Source organism: Biomphalaria glabrata, chromosome 5 (assembly GCF_947242115.1).
Source record: "Biomphalaria glabrata chromosome 5, xgBioGlab47.1, whole genome shotgun sequence".
In the NCBI taxonomy this organism is placed as follows: domain Eukaryota; kingdom Metazoa; phylum Mollusca; class Gastropoda; family Planorbidae; genus Biomphalaria; species Biomphalaria glabrata.
This window is the reverse complement of record NC_074715.1, coordinates 38,585,817-38,611,938: the sequence shown is the minus strand read 5'-3', so window position 1 is coordinate 38,611,938 and position 26,122 is coordinate 38,585,817. Positions and strand designations below refer to the sequence as shown.

General features: G+C 37.2%; 1 protein-coding gene across 5 annotated transcripts in view; it reads left to right on the top strand.

The window, feature by feature from the left end:
* LOC106059239 (potassium voltage-gated channel protein Shab-like) overlaps positions 1–26,122 on the top strand; it is a 316,180-nt gene that overhangs the window by 218,887 nt on the left and 71,171 nt on the right. For 2 of the 5 annotated variants that reach the window (XM_056031361.1, XM_056031360.1), the window contains exon 1: positions 12,550–12,740. The exons of the other annotated variants lie outside the window; for them this stretch is intronic. The gene's annotated coding sequence lies outside the window, so the exon portion shown is untranslated. Of the gene's footprint in view, positions 1–12,549; positions 12,741–26,122 lie in introns of those variants that run through there. 5 annotated transcript variants of the gene reach the window in all.

The window sequence follows — 26,122 nt, the reverse complement described above, 5'->3', positions numbered from 1 at the left end:
GGAAATAACTCATGGCGTTTAGAGAATACACCAGTGGGGCAATAACTCATGGCTTTTAAAGAATACACCAGTGGGGCAATAACTCATGGCGTTTAGAGAATACACCAGTGGGGAAATAACTCATGGCTTTTAGAGAATACACCAGTGGGGAAATAACTCCAGGCGTTTAGAGAATACACCAGTGGGGCAATAACTCATGGCTTTTAGAGAATACACCAGTGGGGCAATAACTCCTGGCTTTTAGAGAATACACCAGTGGGGAAATAACTCCAGGCGTTTAGAGAATGCTACATTCAGACAATAATCGATAATATTAGTACTTCCATTCAATTTTTAGAGACTTCTTTATTAATATTGATCATGGATTGCTAAAAGTCTTTATTATTTTCATGTTGCAAAAAGAACAGCGGTGTGAATGCAGGCCAGAGAATAATGAAACATCCCTGTTGAGAGCCATCGAAAACTATCTGGCTAAGGTAGCCAACACATTAGACCACCTACAATAAGTGCTATCTGATCTAGATGTCTCATCATGATATGGCGCGGAATGTTTTTTAAACTGGCAAAACTTATTGTAAAATATTTTCACTTATATGTGCGTATTTCATTTATTCTGGATTCAATTTTTTTAAGCATAAAGCGTAGCATAAATATTACCCTACATTATTTCAAGTACTGTTTTAGATTTCAGTTTATTTAGAAGAACACATTTGCTAGAGAATCTCACAACACCACTGTATTATCTAAGACGGACAGACAACGTGTAGAGAACTACAGAGAATCTATTTCCATAACATTCTCTTTAAATCTCTCTTTCGCCTCTTTTATTGTTTCTCTCTCTCTCTCTCTCTCTCTCTCTCTCTCTCTCTCTCTCTCTCTCTCTCTCATTGTAAAAGGAGCATTAATTAACTAACCAAAGCCCTACGACCAACCTTGCACATATCCACGCCCCTGATTATATTGGTGAAATCAATACTCTAGAAATATATTCATTGACCTGTTCGTTTTATTTTAATAGGAATATCATTGCATGATAGTTCCATTTTTTATGCATGTTTTCTGAAACTCAATTCCAACATAGCGCTCCCCCCCCCCCTCTTCTAAGTCTATTCCGTTATAATTTTTACTAGCAATATTTTGGCATTCCAACTTTAGGAAATTCATATTTGTGACAGTTTTAGCAAGCACATTGGGTGTATTTTGTCCACATGATACCCTGATAACCAATGACGCAAAATCAGGATACAATTTTTTTTATCTTTAAAAAAATGTATAGCCATTGATCTTGTTTGCCACAAAGTAATTTTCCATTTTGTTCCGGCCTTGTCTCCTAGAAAGTACAATCTTAAGACCTAGCTTTAGACTCTTTGACTTTCTATGCCGTGTAGTAGACTTTTATCGACAGACAGAGCAACTCCATACAGTCTATAAGTAAACACATACTAGCTGCACAATAGGTCATTAGTGTTCAGTTTTGTTGTCCTATTTAAATGTCCAGCTAACTTAGTGTTCAGTCTTGTAGTCCTATTTAAATGTCCAGCTAACTTAGTGTTCAGTCTTGTAGTCCTATTTAAATGTCCAGCTAACTTAGTGTTCAGTCTTGTAGTCCTATTTAAATGTCCAGCTAACTTAGTGTTCAGTCTTGTAGTCCTATTTAAATGTCCAGCTAACTTAGTGTTCAGTCTTGTAGTCCTATCTAAATGTCCAGCTAACTTAGTGTTCAGTCTTGTAGTCCTATCTAAATGTCCAGCTAACTTAGTGTTCAGTCTTGTAGTCCTATCTAAATGTCCAGCTAACTTAGTGTTCAGTCTTGTAGTCCTATCTAAATGTTCAGCTAACTTAGTGTTCAGTCTTGTAGTCCTATCTAAATGTCCAGCTAACTTAGTGTTCAGTCTTGTAGTCCTATCTAAATGTCCAGCTAACTTAGTGTTCAGTCTTGTAGTCCTATCTAAATGTCCAGCTAACTTAGTGTTCAGTCTTGTAGTCCTATTTAAATGTCCAGCTAACTTAGTGTTCAGTCTTGTAGTCCTATTTAAATGTCCAGCTAACTTAGTGTTCAGTCTTGTAGTCCTATCTAAATGTCCAGCTAACTTAGTGTTTAGTCTTGTAGTCCTATTTAAATGTCCAGCTAACTTAGTGTTCAGTCTTGTAGTCCTATCTAAATGTCCAGCTAACTTAGTGTTCAGTCTTGTAGTCCTATCTAAATGTTCAGCTAACTTAGTGTTCAGTCTTGTAGTCCTATCTAAATGTCCAGCTAACTTAGTGTTCAGTCTTGTAGTCCTATCTAAATGTTCAGCTAACTTAGTGTTCAGTCTTGTAGTCCTATCTAAATGTCCAGCTAACTTAGTGTTCAGTCTTGTAGTCCTATCTAAATGTCCAGCTAACTTAGTGTTCAGTCTTGTAGTCCTATCTAAATGTCCAGCTAACTTAGTGTTCAGTCTTGTAGTCCTATTTAAATGTCCAGCTAACTTAGTGTTCAGTCTTGTAGTCCTATTTAAATGTCCAGCTAACTTAGTGTTCAGTCTTGTAGTCCTATCTAAATGTCCAGCTAACTTAGTGTTTAGTCTTGTAGTCCTATTTAAATGTCCAGCTAACTTAGTGTTCAGTCTTGTAGTCCTATTTAAATGTCCAGCTAACTTAATGTTCAGTCTATGGGCTGATCAAGTAAACGAACATATTTGTTGTTCAAAGCGTTCCTTTGAAATTGTTTAGTTCAAGTTACACAACTATTGATTTGAGAGTCATTTCCAAGAGTAGCGCATTGACCAAATCTGCCCTACCCTCAATCCTGGTCTCTACCCCCACTTTATGGGCGCTAGTTACCATACCTCCCCCCCCCCACTTGGTCCCCCTCCCACCCTCTCTTTCCCTTTCTCACACACACGTTCCTTCTCTAAAGTCGTACTCAACCTTTTTTTTTCTGGTGCGTCATTTGCCCGTCCATTCCCCCCGACACCATTTCTTGCCTGAGACTGAGATGGTCAGTGGGCGGTCTCTACACATAAGTCTTTATTGGGAGGGGAGGGCACAAGGGGAATTAGCTTCGAGACGTTTTCATCTTCATTCTTGTATGTTTCTCTTATCTCGTAAGTGTGTGTCTGATTCGAGTTATTCTTGTGAAAAGTGTTCCAATGGTAAACTAAAACAAAATTCATGGTCTAGTTATGGAAGAGATTTTGTTTTTTCTTTGCATCATGAAGGTGCATTTTTATGTTTGTTTTGACTTTGAATGATCTACGTGTGGTTAAGTCTGGGTTCGTTTGTTTTTCGGTTTTTGTTTTCTAACAAGCGAAAGTAAAAGTTCCGTTGGCCAAACCCAAACTCGTTTTCGAAACGAGGCTGAAAAAAAAGCAGTTTAATAACACCAAAGTCTCTAGATCTACTCGAGTTTCATTTCCAGAGCAGAATCTGAGACCTACAGGGTGGCCAACCAAGTTTCCGTTAAAAATGACAGCCATTGTCAATTTAGAAACCAGACACTTTGAAAATGAACTGAAATCTTAGTGCACTGAAATTTTAGACTTTAAGTGATTAGAAATTTTAATGCAGTGAAATCTTAGTGTGTTCAAATCTTTGTACATTGAAATTTTAGAGCTTCAAATCTTAGTGTATTGAAATCTTAATGGATTAAAATCTTAATGCACTGAAATATTATTGCTTTGAAATCTGAACGGTTTGAAATCTTAGTGCATTGAAATCTTAGTGCATTGAAATCTTAGTGCATTGAAATCTTAGTGCATTGAAATCTTAGTGCATTGAAATACTAGTGTTATGAACTGTGGTTGGATATATTTTTTAAGAGATGGGTATCCAGTGGTAAAAGTTTAGACAATACTATTCTATGGTTCTGTTGTTGTTGGCTTTTTTTTCACCGCCCAGAATTCAATCTGAACATTTCATGGCCTTAGCAAAATTCTCCCATCTCCTATTGATTATTTGTCGAGGTCAAAGCAGCGCTAGAAAGTCTTATTTAATAGCGTCCTCTTAGGCTTGAAGGTGACGTGGCATGAGAGGAACCAAATGCTGCTTAAGCAGTCGAGAATAAAAAGAATGCAAGTTTTAAATAAAGTGGGACAGTATCGGAATGCATTTTATGTCATATATTTTGTGCTTAACGTTGCAGTAGAAAAGTTCAGTGATTTCTTTTGTAAGTGTTTTTCCAATTACATCACTCTGGAAAGCACTATCATTTGGGTGTGGCTTGACACTTGCCAATGTCCATTGTGTAGGCAAAACCAAATTAAAGGCATGCACATGTTGATTTTGAAGAGCTTCATGTCGCGTTTGCATACATCAGTATATTTTATGATCGGGTGACTAGCAGCTCTCCTGCCTTCTATTAGATCATCATACAGAATGTCTTGTGGTAGTCGACCTTGTGCATTCTGTGAACATGACCAAGCCAGCCAAGTCTGATAACAGCGCGGACGTCCTCTTCGCAGGACTTCTTCTTGGGATATTTTATCTTGCCACCATATTTTAAAAATCCACCTTAAGCATCGGAGGTGGAAAATATTCAGCTTTTTCCTGCCAAGAGTAGATTGACCATGTTTCAATACCGTATAGTAGAGTACTCATCACACAGGTCAGGTAAACTAGGGCTTTGGTATAGATGGTCAGCCGAACGTCAAGTATCCGGTCTTCCTTTACAGTACGGTATTGAAGTGGTCTTGCTGATGTGCAGCTAAAGGTCAGCGATTATTTCTTACAATAATGGGAGACTACTACGTACAATGCTTTGTTCTCCTTGTATATTGTACTATAATTGTACTTGAATTTTATGGTGCGATACCCTCATTTACATTTTTCTTTATACTTTTGGTGAAATGGACCGTTTATAATATTCGGCATTCGATTATCCGGTCAATCCCGTGCCCAATTAATCCGAGTGTTTCTACTGTTTTTGTCTATTTGATGGGCAGAAACTTATAGTTCGATGGATTGAAACACAGACAGGGGTATTTAGATTGTATAATGATATAGATCGATAGATTATATAGATTAGATTGATTTTATTGATAGATAGTGTACTAGAAGTTGTAGTCTCGACGTAAACGTAGTCATTCAGGCCAATTAGGTATTTAACGTACACAGAAAGTCACACACTAACTAATTCTTTTTTTAACTTATCATTTATCAGCATCTCTTTTTTTTTCTCACTTTTCTTGGGAAAAGAAAAAAGAAATGACAAAACGCGTTTCTTAAAATCTCATAAAATTCATGAATATTTTCTGACACTCTTCTTACCTCCCCTTCCTTTCTCCTCCTCCTCCCCCCCCCCCCCCCCCACCCGTTCCCTTACACTCTTATAAATGTCTCCATTCTAAAGACATCTTTATATCCCAATGGGTTTGCTTTTAGCACGCAATAATGTCAGTTCTCCATATTGTTTATAAAGACGAGTTGGCTCAGTTGCGTTCTTGGACACGCGAAAAAAGAGTTTTCTCCGATTAGTGTCCAGTCCAGCACGTTGGGCTGTGGGTCTCGCGGGGCCCCTCGAAGTTTTGTCTTGTATATACCAGTGTTTTGAGTCCATGTCTCCCACGAAATGTTGCGAGTCCATGTCTCCCACGAAGTGTTGCGAGTCCATGTCTCCCACGAAGTGTTGCGAGTCCATGTCTCCCACGAAATGTTGCGAGTCCATGTCTCCCACGAAATGTTGCGAGTCCATGTCTGCCAGGAAAGAAGACATATTGGACATCAAATTTTAAACCACAAGCAACGAAAAAAGAGATTCGTTTAACATGGATTTTAAAACCTCTGAACAAAATGAGTGAGGTCTTCTGAGCGATGCCTTCCCTCCCCTCCTCCCCTGACAAAGCAAGCCATACTTGAGCGTAAATAATGGAATCTCTCAAAAACCAATCGAAACAATCTTATCCATATCTCATATGGTCATTGGAGCTATGTGAACAGAAAAATGGGAATTAACATTTCGTTAATAACGCAGAGCTAATTGTCAATAATTATAACATTTTAATGTTATTACAAGTTTAGAAGGTATTTAATTTGATGACTTCTTATGCATTCTTATTTTAAACCTAACATATAGCATGAAGACAGACCTTCAAAACTAAAGATAATTACGTCCCAAGCGTATCCATATTGTAATTTAGTTGTGGATGTTTATTAGAGACCTAAACTCTGATAACTCATTAGTTTTTCTGGATGATTCAGGGAACCCATTCCATGCTCTTATGGTACTACAGTAGAAGTTGCACTTGTGCGAATTAGTCCTAGCCTATGGAATAAGAAAGTGATGTCAGTACAGAATGGTTATGTGACTAGGGAAGAAGTTAGTGATTTAGGATCAGGCAAAGAATGTTTCAAAGAAGGAGAGCTATGGAAGTACAAGAGGACAAAAAATAAATAGAACTTTGGCAATATGGCAATATAATAAAAGTAAGATGCTACAGAAAGATCCAAGGTGTCACAAAGACCGCGATAAGAAACAGAATAAATACAGCGATTGGACACCCGACGACCTGCTAACCGCTGTAAAAAAAACATAAACTCTATGGCCACATCACAAGGTCCACAGGGCTTGCAAATATCTTCCTTCAGGGAACAGTACCAGGAAAAATAAAATGACGAAGAAGACAAAGCGATGGAAGACAACATCAAAGAATGGACAGACCTGCCAAGAAATGAAATTCGATCAAAGCAAAGGACATTCAGGAATGGAGAAAAAAAGACAGTTCTTGTGTGGTGCCCCAACAGTCCAACAGACTAGGGGATGGGATAAAGTGCAATGCGGGAATCTGTGCCAAGAAAATAGGATGAGAGTGTCAAAGAGAACAACAATTAATGAAAAGAAAGAGAAATTATAAATAGAAAAACTTTGTCATTTGTTGGTGAGAGAAAGACAGAGGGAGATAGGGAGAAATAGAGAAAGAGAAGGCAGAGAGAGAAAGAGAAGGCATACAGAGGAATAGAAGGTAGAGAGAGAAAGAGAAGGCAGAGAGAGAAAAAGAAGGCATAGAGGAATAGAAGGTAGAGAGAGGAAGAGAAGGCAGAGAGAGGGAGACGAGAGAGCACAAAATAAAAAGAGAAATGGAAAGGAAGAGAGAAAGAGTGAGTGTTGAAAAAGAGGGAGGAGAGAATGATAGAAGTATGAGAAAGATTGAAAGAGATAAAGAGAAAAACATTGAGAAAAAGAGAGAGTGTGGAAGAGGGAAAAGAGTAAATAAAGACAGTAAGAAAAGTATGAAAGAAAATCTAGGAAAGAAAATGGATAGGCCAGTGATCTCCTGCTAATCTATTCAGTTGATATCTGCTATTTACAACCGATCGCACGCCACAGTCAACTCTAAAGTGTTCAATTACATCTGTGTATTAAATACCTATTGTGTTGGCGCTGAGTGAGAGCGCCCCCATATTGACCCCACAACGGCTTGTGTTATTGGTCGGCCTAGCTCTAGGGAACTAGAAGCCACTGAAAGTTGGACTCCTGCTCTGTAGTCTTGTATTCTTTAGTTTGCAATACTAATACTAACTGAAGGCTGTTCAGATTATTTATTTTACCTAATTTTGGATGCTCCTTCAGATTGAAGATAATTACATCCTAGGCCTAACCTCCATCAGAACGTGGAGATGGTAGAGAGCTAGGTTCGAACCTGGGACCATCGTGACAATGGAACGACAGTCCAGAGCACATACCACACGGCCAGGCATCGTACATCATACTAAGTGAACTGTCATGACCACATGTGACTGAAAGTAATGTTTATTGTTAATGGTTATCAAATTCTACAAAAAAAAAAAACAAAAAAAACAAGGTCTCCTAGTGCTAAATGTTGTTAATATGGTAAGTAGAAACATTTCGGGATTGCATTGTTAAAAGATTCAAAACATATTCTGAAGCATCCAAACATTATTGTACAGTGAGCGTAAAACGCGCATTCAAATTGAATAAACGAACATAGTCATGTCCTAGTTGCTCCTCCTTGTTTACCCCTTTCTACTGTAACAAGAAACAGTTGTATATGTACTTTACTTGAAAAAAAAACAAAAAAACTCCACTATTGAAGCAATAATGAAACTATGTTTGTAGGAAATAAATAGACTCAGTCCCTATTTATCGGTTTCGTAAATGATATTTTGTATGAGTTAGTTCACATAAAATTACCTACAGTGACGTTACTCAGTTTTCGGGACACCTCCCCTGTGTGTCAGTGTTTGACTCTGCAATGTCGGATTTTTTGGAGTCCCTTGGCAGGATTTTAGTTGAGTCCCTTGGCAGGATTTTAGTTGAGTCCCTTGGCAGGATTTTAGTTGAGTCCCTTGGTAGGATTTTAGTTGAGTCCCTTGGCAGGATTTTAGTTGAGTCCCTTGGCAGGATTTTAGTTGAGTCCCTTGGTAGGATTTTAGTTGAGTCCCTTGGCAGGATTTTAGTTGAGTCCCTTGGCAGGATTTTAGTTGAGTCCCTTGGTAGGATTTTAGTTGAGTCCCTTGGCAGGATTTTAGTTGAGTCCCTTGGCAGGATTTTAGTTGAGTCCCTTGGCAGGATTTTAGTTGAGTCCCTTGGCAGGATTTTAGTTGAGTCCCTTGGTAGGATTTTAGTTGAGTCCCTTGGTAGGATTTTAGTTGAGTCCCTTGGCAGGATTTTAGTTGAGTCCCTTGGCAGGATTTTAGTTGAGTCCCTTGGTAGGATTTTAGTTGAGTCCCTTGGCAGGATTTTAGTTGAGTCCCTTGGCAGGATTTTAGTTGAGTCCCTTGGCAGGATTTTAGTTGAGTCCCTTGGCAGGATTTTAGTTGAGTCCCTTGGCAGGATTTTAGTTGAGTCCCTTGGCAGGATTTTAGTTGAGTCCCTTGGCAGGATTTTAGTTGAGTCCCTTGGCAGGATTTTAGTTGAGTCCCTTGGCAGGATTTTAGTTGAGTCCCTTGGTAGGATTTTAGTTGAGTCCCTTGGCAGGATTTTAGTTGAGTCCCTTGGCAGGATTTTAGTTGAGTCCCTTGGCAGGATTTTAGTTGAGTCCCTTGGCAGGATTTTAGTTGAGTCCCTTGGCAGGATTTTAGTTGAGTCCCTTGGCAGGATTTTAGTTGAGTCCCTTGGCAGGATTTTAGTTGAGTCCCTTGGCAGGATTTTAGTTGAGTCCCTTGGCAGGATTTTAGTTGAGTCCCTTGGCAGGATTTTAGTTGAGTCCCTTGGCAGGATTTTTGCTTTGTAGATGCCTACCATTTTCATAATAAGTATTTGTATTGGTATATTAATACATTTAACAAGTGTCATATTTGTAAAAGAGTACATGTAAATATAGTCTCAGTTCTCTTATCATCTTATATTTAATATGCATATTTTGTTTAACGTTTTATATTTTTGAAATGTGGAGACTTCCTTTTAGTGTGAGGCTTTACAGTGATGTCCTATTGTATGTTCAGCCCTGGTTTGGTGTCTAGGATCTCTTCACTATCCAGAAAGAGGTTGGATGTGTGTGAACAAGTAACTCTTTTTCAGAAGAGGAAATAAACTATTAAACTTAATGTAAAATAGTACTGTAGAGATTGTAAAGAGGCTGCTACACGGTTAAAACTTGTCCCCATATTCGTAGCGACACAAATTGAGAACGAAACTATTATATAGCTTAGAGTTAGTTTTGGCTGTCTTCTATTTGATAGCGACTTAGTCTGGTCTGTTCCTGTTTTATATTAAACTATTTCACCTTCACCTATCTCTGAGCCTCTTGGACCGTTGGGGAACCACACACGATCTGTTGACCTTCTTTCTACATTCCTCTTTTGCCTTGAACAGAATCTCCCTCAAGGGCAGGCCCGTCCATTCTTTTATGTTGCCCTCCAATCGCTTTCTCTGTCTGCATCTTCTTTTCCTGGTTCTGTTCCCTGAAGGAAGGTCTTTGCGAACCCTGAGGAATCTTAATATGAGACTGAGTCAGTCATTTTACTTACTTCTAATTCTTGTATATGTCTAGTTTGTCTGCAGATTAAAATCGAACTCAACACCAGTAGTAATACACTCGCACAGACAAACGCGTAGCCTACAATCTTCTGATCGTCAAATACTCAGCTGACCTGTTAATCTACAGAAGTGTTAAATTACGTGTAATGTCAATGTTGATGCTCATAATTTATTCTGACATTTCTAATATGGCCGCCCAACATAACAGCACCGAAGTAAATAAATGACCAATTAAAACTGCTGTGTAAGATGTAATGGTCAGAACCATTTGCCGTCCTTTCAAACCCGAACCGCTACCTCCTGGTGTGTCTACACTCACACACGTAGCTTCAGAGCTCATCTTTTGTTGGCCCGAACTCGCGTTATTCGGTCAACAGGCCAGAAAATGTTTTCCAAAAATCGATTTTTCAAACCGCTAGGCTTTTTTTTTCCTTAGTTTAAAATATTCATCATAGAAATAGTGACGAGAAAGAAGGTCGATGGCGGTTAGTAGAATGAAAGAGGTTAGTTGCCAGATGTTCTTCATCTTACTCTTATGATGCAATACTATAGTTTGTGTCGTCATACAGAAGTGTTAAAAAACAAAACATGACACTAACGTAGGCCTACTCAAGATTTTATTATTTTAAACTATTGTGACTGAATTAGTTAAATTTGTCTTTACATATGGAATAAGAAATGTGCCTTTATCTTTGTGCCTAAATTGGGTTTTTAAAAATTAGGTTATGTATTTGTAAGTTATGGTTCAGTCCTTTATATATCATCGCTACTTTAGTTTTTAGTAATTCTGTCCTTACTTTAGGGTGAAGTTTAGGAATGACTTTAATTGCGTTACTTATAGTCTATCTGAACAGTTATTCCTTAGTTCTTGTTTTCTTTTTCTAAGTATTAAACGAGTCCATGTCAATTTTAAAGTATTTGGCTAACTCTGAATGCAAACATTTTGACTTATTTTAAGTTTAAGTAAAGATACATCTAATCTAAACATTAGAGCAAGGCAAAGTCCTGTACAGCAAAAACATCATCTTCAACTTTAGTCCACATTGATATTACAATATTTACTTCCTAAAAGTTGTAACTACCAGATCTAGCAAGAAAACAAAAAAGTGCATTTACTGAATGTGCCATTAAAAAAAACCATTGCATCATAAAAACCAAAAAACAAAGAACGTTTAGACAAAGAGCTTTCTTAGCATCAAATATAAATTCTGTCAGCGAGTCTTTTCAAAACTGGCTTCTACCCCACGTTGACCTAAGAGAAACAAAACATTGTCAATTGAGACGTTTATTTTTTATGAGGATTCTGCAAATTATCCTGGGAAACTTTTAATTGTTTTAAGACTTGCGAAATTGTACTGCTGTAAAATGAATACAATAAAACAACACACAGCAAACAATACCAGCTACAATACCAGCTACAATACCAGCCAATCGCTTCAACCAAATGAATGTTTGCTTTCAAAACATTGTTCTTCTATCTGCGGATCTAGGTTTATCTGTACAAATTCATGGCTCATAGCGTTGCCGCAGTTGTGTGGCTTAGCTCCGTTTTATCCATGGCATCTAAATTCATGGAATTCTTTTTTGAACTCTTTAATTTCTGCAGCTTTTGGAATTTTCTATTGAAATTTTATAAGATTGCATTGGGCTGCGAAGAGCTAAGCAATAAGATTGTCTTTGATTGTGAAGACTTATTTGAAAAGATTGTCTTTGATTGTGAAGACTTATTTGAAAAGATTGTCTTTGATTGTGAAGACTTATTTGAAAAGATTGTCTTTGATTGTGAAGACTTATTTGAAAAGATTGTCTTTGATTGTGAAGACTTATTTGAAAAGATTGTCTTTGATTGTGAAGACTTATTTGAAAAGATTGTCTTTGATTGTGAAGACTTATTTGAAAAGATTGTCTTTGATTGTGAAGACTTATTTGAAAAGATTGTCTTTGTCTTCAGTGTCAGTGTTTGTGTATGTCTTCGTTAAGTTTTGCGGTTTCGAGGTACAAGCAAGCATGTCCGCTAAGTCCAAAAAAAAAAATGTTGATGCTTCTCACCTTCTACTTTCTGATGAAGTCTGCACCTCCAGCATCATCCTTGCTGCGCAACTGTGGCGAAGTTAGGTTAGGTCACGCCACCATTAGTTTTGATCATGCTATTGATGAGGTCAGACAGGCCACTGATAGGTTTGGTCACGGCATACGTTCGAGCGAACCCTCGCTATGCTTGGTGCTCGTCAATATGTAGAATAGGTGTGAACACACACCTAATACAAGCTTCAGCACGCCACTGATGGGCTTTGAGCACGACATGAATCGGTCGAAGCGCCACGTAGATAGATCTACGTTAGAGCACGCTCTTGAAAACGGAGAGCTGTAAGCGTGTAATGGGAGAAGAGGAAAGAGAATAATATTCTGAAGTCTAAAACATTTTTTTTCTCAAAACTGACTTTATCGACTGCTTTGTACAGCATTGATTTTTTTTCCTTCTCTCTCTTTTCCTTGTCCCTCCCTCCTCAAGTTCTCCCTCCCTCGCCTCATCCAGCTTGCTCCCCCCCCCCATCCCCCCCACCTCACGTCCACGTTACGCGATAAGCTAACAAAGTACGGACATCTCTGGCGAGCCCTACGCCTCAGTCTGAACATTGTCAGCACAGAGTTAGGATATCTACAGTAACAGTGTGTGTACATAGTGCAGGAGGACAGCCCGAGAGCTCCGTGTGTGGTGTTTCCTTCGCTGGACATCAGGACGTTGTTTTTACGTGATCCTTATTTTAGGGCTTGCGGTCATTCTTGTCTTAGGCCACACATAATCGTTGCTAGGTGGCAGGTTGTAAGTATCTTCTAGAACAAGCGAGGCATTAAGGAAATGTAGAAACCTTTTAAGATGAGCTCCGAGTAATGCAAATAATAGTTAAGCCCTTTCTTTATTTAGAATGGATTGTCTCTTTGGATCGATGCTTCCTTAGAATAACAAATTGAGCCGTAAGAAGTACTTTGACAGGAATTCTACATTGTCGGTTTGTTTTCACAATCAATATTTGCTAAACGATGCGTTTCTGTTTTGTTTATTTTGCTAAAGAAAAAATGTTTGATGCTTTTCTACTGTTTGTGGGACACGCCATCTGCTGAGCGTCAATGTGGCGGCGATATTGTCGTCGTTGTTGTTGTCCTCGTTGTTTCTATATACGCTGAAGTGACTAGAGAAAAAAAATAAACATTTAAAAAAGGAGATAATCGTTTCAAATTCATTCAATGTTATAATATATTTATATAATATAACAAAATATAATATATTCTATCCTAATATAATGTAATATAATGAACTCAAATAGAATACTAATAATGACGATGGCAAGGTCTTCGATTCCAAAGATTAAGGATGAGAGCAATGTTTCACTTGACTACTCAAACCCTGTTACCACCTGCATAGAGAGCTTTTTTACTTGGGTGTGATTTGACATTACATAGGGTATATGGTACAACATAATAAAATATATACAGATTTTATATACCAGTTTTGTCATCGGAACTTTCGAGGATGTAAGTGTAGCTTCATGAGAAACTGACCTATATCTGCAAACAAATATACCGTTATCTAGTTGAAAGTAACTAATTCATAGCTGCTTAGTTGGTGTTGCCTCAATTTTAATTGCCCAAGCTACTCATGATTCGTTTTTGCCCTTTGGTCGAATATGAATGAATACGTTACTTGCAATTTTATTTGCCCAGATGCCTTTTACTATACTAAACTATATTCTTTTATATTTGTGAATATTATTGTCACGACTGTATTTTTGGTGTTGCGTGACAGAGGGTTAGGGTAGATGTGTAGACTTGCTTGTGTATCTATTCTACGTGTGTAAAGCTGTGTTTGGGTCATGGTTATAAAACAATCATATCATGCACAAATAATAAATAATATCCATAAGAAATAACATGCTGGCCTTAATTCACTTCAAGAAATTATTCAAGTCCATTAAGTCTAACCGTGTACCAACATCCGCTCTTTAGCGAGACTTCAAAAAACTAAAAACTTTCAGATCATTTTCTGTTTTCTTGTGCGATACCTGATTACAAGTCTTGACCAGGTGTCACAAAAGAGATTATGCTTAACAGACTATAGAACTTGATTTGGTGGTAGAGTAACCAGCCATTTTTCGTTTGGCTCGCTTATCTTATCTTATAAAGTACAGACGTTATTTAAAAAAGAAGATGATTACGTCCTACTCGTATCCCTAGGTCAATCTAGTCATGCATGTTGTACTTAACTTAAATTCTGTGCCAACTCATTGGTTGTTTTTTTGGCTGACTGAGGCAACCCATTCAAGCATATGGAACAAGGAATGTGCCTTTATCTTTGTGTCTTTCTGAGTATTTTATTAGGTTTTGTTTTTGCATTTGAAGATTATGGTTCAGTGCTTTCTATGTTTACTTTACTATGCTACTTTACTTTTAAATCTTCTATCAAGAGGAGTCTCTAAATTTAACTAAAGGTGTTACTCTAGTCAAATGTGAATATTCATTTGTTATGAATCTCACAACTCTATTTTGTGCCTGTTCTTTTTTCTTAATGTTTTCTTGAGGTGAGGGGTCCCAAACAGAAGATGCATATTCTATTATTGGCCCAACCAAGGTTAAATAACATTTTAGTTTTATGTTCTTATTTGATTTGTAGAAATTTATTTTAATAAGCTATAATTAGTTGTTTGATTTCACATCAATATAGGGATTACATGATAGTTTTTCATTTATCATAACACCTTTTTTCTTCCAGACCTGAGACCTTTAACTTTTTTCGCTGTCCATAGCTTTCTTTGTCACCATCTCTCTACAGAGTGCGATCTAAGGCTACGGCTTCCCTGTAATCGACATTGCGGTGATCAGGTCCACTTTTTTAAGGTCCCGCTTGTTTACGTTTCAATATCGGAGGCGGGGGACCAGTTTTTCTTGTGCAATTTGTCGTATTTGAGCCTGTAGAGGATGAGTTTAAGGATTCATTAATGCCCTATACGGTGGATATGACCGCGCCAACGCTCCTGGCATTACCTGAGGGTGGTTAATATTCTGCGGAGACCAAAACAAGCAAGTACCTCAGTGCTCTTCAGGAGGAGACAACGCAAGGGCAACGCGTTTAATTTGCGATCTTGCGTCATAGATGTGGTCCATGTTTCGCTACTGTACAGTTGGATACTCAAGACACATGCTTTGTTAGCCTGCATCATAGATTTGGTTCTGAGTTTATTGTTTTCCCAGTCACGCGAGCTTAGATTACTGAAGTTTGAAGCAGGCTTCTAGGTACAGGTTATCTTTGATTGTGGATCCTAATTAACAGAACTTATGGACAACACCCATCAGGGATTCATCAATAAATAAGGTTATCTTTGATTGTGGATCCTAATTAATGGACAACACCCATCAGGGATTCATCAATAAATAAGGTTATCTTTGATTGTGGATCCTAATTAATGGACAACACCCATCAGGGATTCATCAATAAATAAGGTTATCTTTGATTGTGGATCCTAATTAATGGACAACACCCATCAGGGATTCATCAATAAATAAGGTTATCTTTGATTGTGGATCCTAATTAATGGACAACACCCATCAGGGATTCATCAATAAATAAGGTTATCTTTGATTGTGGATCCTAATTAATGGACAACACCCATCAGGGATTCATCAATAAATAAGGTTATCTTTGATTGTGGATCCTAATTAATGGACAACACCCATCAGGGATTCATCAATAAATATTTCTTTTTGTGCGTTGGATTGAGGGTTATAGTTTACCGTTTCTCCCCATCTCGACATACTCACACACACACACACACACACACACTTCCATCCAAAAAATGAATGCACATAACTTTAACATTTAATTGAGGTATTTATTATACATGAAGACCTTTTTTAAAACACTAAAATACATTATATAAATGATAACTTTATTACTTATTTTATAAACTAGCGCGCATCCGATTACGTTTTAAAAACAATTATGTACTAAATAGTGCTGGCTAATTGAAAATGTTGTGCACTTTCGACGTTTTAACTGAATTTAGTGTCGTCTCTGCTGTGTCATATTACATCCAAATTCTCTTGTAATAAAATTCAAGTTGTTTTAAGCGGCCCCCGAAAGGGGAAAAGACACTATTAGTTTTGTGTGAAATACCCGTCCGTCCGTCTGGCTTAGATCTCGTAAACTTGAAAAGATAGTGAAAATACGACAGCATAATATTTTAGGCCATTCAAAGCTCCGATTCAACGGCTACTATTTTCTTATCTGAATGCGAAATTTTAATTTTTAAAATCAATTATGCAAGCAGTTTTTTCATAAAAATACACCATTTTTTTTACAAATATGCACGATTAATAGTGAGAAACACAGGAGAAATATTGTAAGGGAGTCAGTTATTTACCATATTTGTAACACATTTATGCAAACGGTTTTAGAATTTTTGTCAAAAAATATTTTTGCAATTGTATTGCTAAGTTGTATAAGTTATATCATACTATCTACTACATGTACAAAAAAAATGTTTTTAATTTTTTTTAAGAGAAAAAATCAATTTAATATGCATGTAAGAGGAACATAATTTAAAACAACAATTGATAAATAGTTTTACATATTATCGCGTGAACCGTAGTGTAACACCCTATATCATTCCCGGTCATTTCATCCCCTGGTCATTTCATCCCCCGGTCATTTCATCCCCAATTAAATATTTTTCTTTTCCATTGTTTGATTGTGCTGTTAAGGCTTTGACTTTTAAGTCCTCATTTCATCTAATATATAAATATGTTAATCTAGAATGCTTTTTGACACTTTTTGACATGTTACAAATGCGCTTATAGTGTTTCCTCTTCCATTTTGCATTCTTCTTGCGAAATCTTTTAATATATTGTAAATCTGGGTGTGTGCTTAGCTATAGCGCTTCTATTGGATGTGGGGGATATAATATTATGATATTATCCTGCGCATGATATAATGATCAAATGCCAACGTTTGGTGGAAGTAGTGAAAATCATTTGAGAGATAGAAGTGCGATTAGAATAATTATGTCCGTGCCGCTGATAACTTATCATCAAAGGCTAAGGTGTGACCATGGACATTTCTAGATCGTCTACGTAAGGATAGTCAGCTGCACAAGGCCTCAGTTGTACAGGCTAGCACCGGCACTGGAGAACGTCCAAGAAAGAAATATGCATCACTGGCAAGAGAATAACAAACATTGTTCAGCAATAGGAATCGATGGATCGTCTTCTGTACTTACAATCGATAGCCTATCTATCTTATTGGTGTAGATTAACACAAAAACACTTTTTTTTACATTGAATTTATATTTATACATTTTAAATATTTATAGTTTTTAATGGCATTTAATTTTAATTTTATTCTTATCTAAAGTGTTACAATTTTTGTCATTTAAATAAAAAAAATAGATTAAATATTGCTCATTTCATGATTTTTACAATTACTATTTGTTAGATAAAAATGATTAGATGATGAAAATATCAGGGGATAAAATAACCAGGGGACGAAATGACCAGGGGATGAAATGACCGGGGGATGAAATTATCGGGGGATGAAATGACCAGGGGATGAAATGACCGGGGATTGAAATTATCGGGGGATGAAATGACCAGGGGATGAAATGACCAGGGGATGAAATGACCGGGGATGAAATGACCAGGGGATGAAATGACCAGGCGATGAAATGTCTGGGGATGAAGTGACTTGGGATGAAATGACCGGGGATGAAGTGACCAGGGATGAAGTGACCGGGGATAAAATGACCGGGAACCCTAACTTCACCTTCACTTTCACCTATCCCTTGGTCTGCTAGACCGATGGGGCACCACACAAGATCTGTCAAACTTCTTTCTCCATTTTTCTCTGTTATTCGCCATTGATAGGATTTCATTCTGATATTCTTTCTGAAAATATTGAAACCTGTCTTTTTACCTGCCTGGGTAGACCACTTCGGGGGCCGATTTTGAGTTAGGGTTTCCACACAAATCGTCTTTGTAACCTTGTTAAACTCTACTTTTATTTTCGTTGTAAAATAAAAAAAAAATGTGAAGGGAACATTCTCCATGTTAAACGTAGATCTAAATTCAATCAGTAGATCAGTAATACCCAAAAGAAGGCCCGCGGGCTGCGGGTCTTATCCAGATAATTATACATAAAACACTGAACCATAATCTTTAAATACAAAAACAAAATCTAATAAAAGACACAAAGATAAAGGCACATTTCTTGTTCGACAATTTGTACCAACGCTCCGTCTTCCCTAGTGCTATTAGAGAATAGAATGGGTTGCATGAGTCAGCCAGGAAAACCAATAACTTGACAGAATTTAAGTCAATGATTAACATGCATGACTAGATGCATGACGCGTAGGACGTAATCATCTTCTTTCTTTGAATTTACGTCTGTAATTCATAAGATAAGATAAAGAATGTTCATCTACTTTTAAATGCTATTTTACTCCTCAAGTCTGAATCTTAAAATTACATTTTTCAAACAAAGATAGTTCTCAAGAAAGGTAATTTGACAATTCCTCTGCTTAGAGCAAAGGTTTTCTCAAGTCAAACTTGTATCAAACCAAAAGATGTGAACAACTGCATCAAGTTGGAACGACCTAAAGAAACACATTGATTCAAAACTGTGTCTTAGAGCATCTCTTCCCATTGTCTCCATTTCATTGCGAAATCGATGACTGCCTAGGGCTAATACAAGACCATTTCTCCTTGGATCTTTGCTCGTTGGACTAGTTCTTGTTGGACCTTTTTGAATAAATAAATAAATTCTTTCATGTAGCTAAAACGTCTAGGACTATTGTCGATTTTTGTGAATAGACTAGACGATTTTCTTGCTGGTCAGTTTAGAAATAGACTAGACCATTTCCTTGCTGGTCAATTTGGAAATATGCAAAATCATTGTCTTGTTGGATAGTTTAGAAATAGATTAAATTAGTTTCTGATTAGTTTGGAAATAGACAAAATCATTTTCTTGCTGGTCAGTTTGGAAATAGACTAAATCATTTTCTTTTGATCAGTTTGGAAATAGTAAATCATTTTCTTGCTGGTCAGTTTGGAAATGGACTAACTCATTTTCCTGTTGATCACTTTGGAAATATGCAAAATAAATAAAATTAGTTTCTGGTTAATTTGAAAATCTCATCAAACTCCATTTGAGAAAGGGCTTGAGAGGCTCAAATCCTCTCTTGCAAAAGCCCTGGACAGAAACCCTGCTGTCTTGCGTAGTGCATACACGTCACCATACAGGTCGAGAACTTTTGGTTTCCCAGACCTGTCGAGGCGGAGATTAGCAAGTCTGGAGGAAGTCAAACAGAATATGAGGCACGGTTTCCTCTTCTTCCCAGCAGCTGGGGCACTGTGAATGGGAATTTGGCCATAGCCGTGAGAAATATGAGCCAACAGGACAGTGGCCTGTCCTGCACTGTGGGATAATAGCTTGCTCAGGCCACCTCGAGGAAGTGCGGTCAGGGCGCCTCTTGCGCTCCCAGACTCCACGGGCTTTTTGGGACTTGTCCCAGCCCTCAAACCACTTTTCCATTTCTGTTTAACTTTTTTAACTATAGCCAGAGCATGATAAATTAATGATTAATTTGAACATAGACTAAATCATTTTCTTGCAGGTCAGTCTGGATTTTTATTTTAGCTATCGCTAATGAAAAGCAATAAGCCTCCTGTAGCACCATGTAGAAGATTTGCTTGGACCAAATACATTCAAGATGGCTGCCTGGAAGTATTTCAAAGCTGCATTCTTTCCTCTGCCCATGTCAGTTAGACGTCACTCTCTCTTGGTATTAATTTTGCTATCCCATGGTGCACCACAAATGTAAACATTACTAGTATATGTTAAGTATCTATTTAGCTTATTTTTTAAAATGGGTTTCTGTGATAAATCAAAGTAGTTTTAAATAAAAAAGACTTTTTTCCATTTTTCAGTTTGACTAATTGTTGTAGAATGACGCTTTATTGCATTTGAATTTAGTGTTTAGATTTGAAAGGAGATAATGAGGAGAAATTAATTTGAAGGAAGAAACTACACATTTCCTTGTTAAATTCAAGATCAGACAATACTATTTCATCAGCAATGAATTACAAATGGCATGACCTTTAGCATGTGTACAATGGGCAATCAGTTTGCAACTTGGCAGAGATGGCACGCTTCAGTGTTGCCGCCCACCTACCCAGCACCCAGTTCTCAGTACTCCAGTTTGCAAGGCACAACACTCAATAGGAAGAACTGATTAGTATTGATAATCTATTCCCATCTTAACCAGACGAGGTTCTATAACTTAATTGTGTGAACAAGGTGGGGGTGGTGGGAAAGGTAGGGAAAGCCCCCTTTCATCCCCCCGACCCGGTCCTGCTTCTATTTCATTTTACAGTGATCATTATGTCATTAGATCGACACCTACCGCCGTGGGGTTAGGGCGCGGAGCGGGGATTGTTAAGGTCTGGGCAGCAATTGATAAAACAGATGTCTATGGATCATCTGTGCTCATCTTCTAAGGAAGGTTTGAGCAGAACTAGATCGAGATGTGCATTGGAAGTAACTCTGCAGAGATGTCTGCTCGATAGAGAGAATAGGTCAAAGGGAGACTAATTGAGCGGGACAGTGGGAAGAGTTGTCCTACATTAAAGGTAGCACCATTTCGTTTTCCTGTTGCTTTTTGTTGCGTATCGTTCTGTCCTTATCTTCTGGGTTTTGTTTGAGTCGGCCTTGTTCATTGCGTTTCATCCTAGTTTAACTTGCAGCCCCCCACCCCCTGATTTGTCTGTCTAATTCTCCTTCTCCAGCTTTCCGACACATGTCCCGCCGTTTTTCACCCCCCAACATCCTTCCCTCTCCACAGTTCTGAATACTGTATCTTTATTTCTTGGCCATTATATTTTACGAGATTACGACACCCCCCCCCCCAACACACTTTTTTTTTATGGTGTGTATAAGCGCGTGCTTGTGTGTGTGTGTGTGTGAGCGCAAAAGAAAAATGAAGAAGATGGGCGGCAGAGAGAGTGTGGATTATGTAGAGGTCAGGGATTTGGGAGAAAAAAGATAGTGGGGCAGGGGGAGACGGAAAAGATGGATTGCTGTAGATGTTTGATGGTCAAAGGTTTGGTCTGAGCACTGGTATTGATCTGCTGCTCTCTCCACTCCGCAACCCGCGTGTCTGGAATCAGCTGCTTGGACCTTACACAGAGCTGTACAAGCGCCTAGATGTTTGTGTGTTGGTCTGAATGGTGGTGAGGGAGGGAGGAGCGGAAGTCTGCTCGTTACCTTACTTGGACTTCACTCAAGCATAGTCCACATGTATCAACTTCATAGTCCACATGTATCAACTTCATAGTCCACATGTATCAACTTCATAGTCCACATGTATCAACTTCATAGTCCACAAATATCAACTTCAAAGTCCACAAATATCAACTTCATAGTCCACACATATCAACTTCATAGTCCACAAATATCAACTTCATAGTCCACATATATCAACTTCATAGTCCACACATATCAACTTCATAGTCCACATATATCAACTTCATAGTCCACATATATCAATTTCATAGTCCACATATAGGCTAACAACTTCATAGTCCACATATATCAACTTCATAGTACATATATATCACTTTCACAGTCCACACATATATCAACATCATAAGTTATTAAGATGTACATTTGCGATGACATTTTCTCCGCCACCTTTTCGTAATGATAATTCCTAAATGATAATGTACTACATGTCCTAGAAACATACTTAGGAACTACATTTATCTCATCTTCCAACTAAAAAATGTCATTTTGTTTTCTCGAGGAGCTTTCGCAACAAAGTCGATTGAAAAGGTTTTGTGAAGACATTTCACTAAGTCGTTATCAATGCGTGTCTACCCGTCTTTCTTATGTTAGATCAAAAAACTTCTTTTGACATTTTTGGGAAACTAAAAGAGAATGATCCTATGACGATCAAGCCCATTCAAAACTTACATTCTCGAATGTTTTTTTACAAAGCAGTATCGGCACCTTCCACCTCGCATTGACTAGAAGAAATAGTGCGTTGTAGACGCCAGAAGAAGACGCAGGAAAACGCTTGGCTCTCGGGGCTCCGGTTCAGATTCTGCTGAAAAAAAACAAAACTTTAGAGACTTTCTAGCTGGCTTGGGGAGGGAGGGGCTAAATAGTTTTGTTTGGGAGGGGGTGGGCGCTGAAGTTGCGAGACATTTATATAAGCGATATTGATATTAATTTGCTACAAGTCCAAAAATCCTCCTCAATCAATGTCACAATCACGATAACCTTAACTTTGTCATTGTTACGTCATTAGTGTAGTGACGCAGAGTCTGTAGCGCTAAACGTACGGACAGCGCATGAGTATCTCAATGCGAGGGGCCATGGGCGGTAGCAGCGAGTCTTTGGGAGTAACAAAAAGGGAAAAGGGGGGGGGGTAACTGAAGGAGTCCCACATTTCATCATCAGTATTTTTAACACAATTCTGTTTTTAAAAAATGCTTGTAACGCTTGTATTGTGTGGTTAACACAATTTGACAGTTCTATGACGTCTAGTAACACAACAACCAATCCTAGCCATGGTGACATGAAATGGTGATAAACCAACAGAAATTTAATTTGTACAATTACATATCTCATTTTCCCAAATGGGAGTCAGAGAAAGAATAATTATTACATACAAGTCACGTCAGAATACACTCTTGAAATGAATGTTTTTGACATGTACAGAAATAAAGTCAGCACCAAACTTGCGGTCCAGGATGTACTTCTGTCCATATACTCTCGACCTATAAATACTTTCTAGAATCTACTAGGTTAAAGGTAGTGCATCGTTTAAATATAGTCTCGCCATTCTCTTATGTTAGACCTAAGGGCGACTTGTGGAATTATTCCACAAGGCAAAGTACTTACTATACACAGGCAATGTATTTATGTGGATGCTTTGCAGGCTCGCTATTCCGAGGATTTCAGTGTCTGGTATTTTGTTTGTCTTGTCATCTGACATTCCATATTTTGCTAAGCCATATCCTGATGCAGTCTTAATTGTGAGGGGCAGACTATGTCCTTTATGGCCAGCTAAGAGAGGAAAGCGAGCCCATGGTGGACACTCTCAAATCGTTTCTTAAACCTTGACTCTGTATCATTGAAGACGAGAAATAAGACACCAGTATATATCAGGACGTATTGTACATCATACCGAAGAACGTTTGTCATTTATAAAATAAGTTCTACATTAAAATCTGCATTGTCTATACACAACTTTGAGTACAGGAAACTTCTTCTCTTGTCTGTTGAAACTAACATAAATTGATTACCGTAAAACATCCGGAAATTGCCTCTCTATGTTTTTGTATTTATTGTATTGTTTTCAGTCTTTGAAATAACAATGGTATAATATCTAGTAGCGTGTTGTTAGACCTGATCGATTCTAGGCTCTTTCGTTCGTCCCTATACTTGACGTTCCTTTCAGTGAACAAGTTCATACAATAGAATCCGCTAACAGCGTCCCTTAAAAGCTCAACACAATTATTTGTCTGGCAATGCTATTACGAACTATAATTGTCGTGGATTACTTTTAATCTCTTGACAAAAATAAATTTTAATTACTATGACTTACGTGTGAGTCTGAGATGAATACATTTCGTTCAGCTTTTTCATAAGCCGTCATTTAAAGGTTTTGTTATTGCTTTTTGTTTTTTTACGTTGGATTTGAATGGATAGCTATGTCCTTTTTTTCAATGTGCGTCAATTATGTTTGAAAATATTAATATTCTTATTTCGAAAATTAATTAGAAGCAGGCTATACATTGAAGCGTTCAAACCTCACCTCTGCAAACCATCATCAAATCGATTGAGCTTGTTGACGCTGGAGGTTGTACTTTTTTACCAACATGTAAAAGAAACAAATTAATGTACAAACAGAAGTAGTACTAATACAGACAAATCCTTTACATTAAAAACTATACATAATTCTAAAAGTTTATTGAAGACAGATATGTACACATACATGATACATCCATAGCTGTGTCTTTTTTCTTTGTTAAACTATATTTTAGATTTGTAATAATCGTGTTAACTACTCATAAAATTCGGGGTTTTTTTTTTTGCAATGTATCTTTTGGAAATTGAAAAAAAAAAACTACGTATAAAATAATATAACAAAGTAAACTACTCTTAACAATCCTGAGTACAAATCATTTATAGAACTAATATTTATATTATATTCTATATATAATACTGCCACATATACAATATCTAGAAATGTTGGCTGTGTGAACGTAAGTCTCCTTGAATATAGACTCTAGCAATGTTATATCATTGAATACAGACTCTAGCAGTGTTATATCATTGAATACAGACTCTAGCAATGTTATATCATTGAATACAGACTCTAGCAATGTTATATCATTGAATACAGACTCTAGCAATGTTATATCATTGAATACAGACTCTAGCAATGTTATATCATTGAATACAGACTCTAGCAATGTTATATCATTGAATACAGACTCTAGCAGTGTTATATCATTGAATGCAGACTCTAGCAATGTTATATCATTGAATACAGACTCTAGCAGTGTTATATCATTGAATGCAGACTCTAGCAGTGTTATATCATTGAATACAGACTCTAGCAATGTTATATCATTGAATACAGACTCTAGCAATGTTATATCATTGAATACAGACTCTAGCAGTGTTATATCATTGAATACAGACTCTAGCAATGTTATATCATTGAATACAGACTCTAGCAGTGTTATATCATTGAATACAGACTCTAGCAATGTTATATCATTGAATACAGACTCTAGCAATGTTATATCATTGAATACAGACTCTAGCAATGTTATATCATTGAATACAGACTCTAGCAATGTTATATCATTGAATACAGACTCTAGCAGTGTTATATCATTGAATACAGACTCTAGCAATGTTATATCATTGAATACAGACTCTAGCAATGTTATATCATTGAATACAGACTCTAGCAATGTTATATCATTGAATACAGACTCTAGCAATGTTATATCATTGAATACAGACTCTAGCAGTGTTATATCATTGAACGTAGACTCTAGCAATGTTATATCATTGAATGCAGACTCTAGCAGTATTTTATCATTGAACGTAGACTCTAGCAATGTTATATCATTGAACGTAGAATCTAGCAATGTTATATCATTGAATACAGACTCTAGCAGTGTTATATCATTGAATGCAGACTCTAGCAATGTTATATCATTGAACGTAGAATCTAGCAATGTTATATCATTGAATACAGACTCTAGCAGTGTTATATCATTGAATACAGACTCTAGCAATGTTATATCATTGAATACAGACTCTAGCAATGTTATATCATTGAATGCAGACTCTAGCAGTGTTATATCATTGAATGCAGACTTTAGCAGTATTATATCATTGAATGCAGACTCTAGCAATGTTATATCATTGAATACAGACTCTAGCAATGTCATATCATTGAATACAGACTTTAGCAATGTTATATCATTGAATGCAGACTTCAGCAATGTTATATCATTGAATGCAGACTTTAGCAATGTTATATCATTGAATGCAGACTTTAGCAATGTTATATCATTGAATGCAGACTTTAGCAATGTTATATCATTGAATGCAGACTTCAGCAATGTTATATCATTGAATGCAGACTTTAGCAATGTTATATCATTGAATGCAGACTCTAGCAATGTTATATCATTGAACGTAGACTTTAGCAGTGTTATATCATTGAATGCAGACTCTACCGATGTTATATCGTTTAATGCTGGCTGTAAGAATGCAACCCTTACCATTGCATACATGAACAAATAAAATTCGTTTCGACTCATTATTAAAAAAATTTAAAATGAATTCCTGGCTGGTGGTGCACGAAAGAGAGTAGATCTCAATCACAAAAACAAAGCCGCTGTAAAGTATAACAAAGCATTGTATATCCAGTTGTATATCCAGTTGTATATCCAGTTGTATATCCAGTTGTTTATCCAGTTGTATATCACAATACACCAAGGCTGAGTCAATCAGCATTTGTGAACAATTATTTTGATGACTAGCTATTAACGTATTTCTGAAACAGCTAACAACCCGTTCTCTGAGCTGCACATTGGCTAGAGATATATATAGTTTTGTTGTTTGGA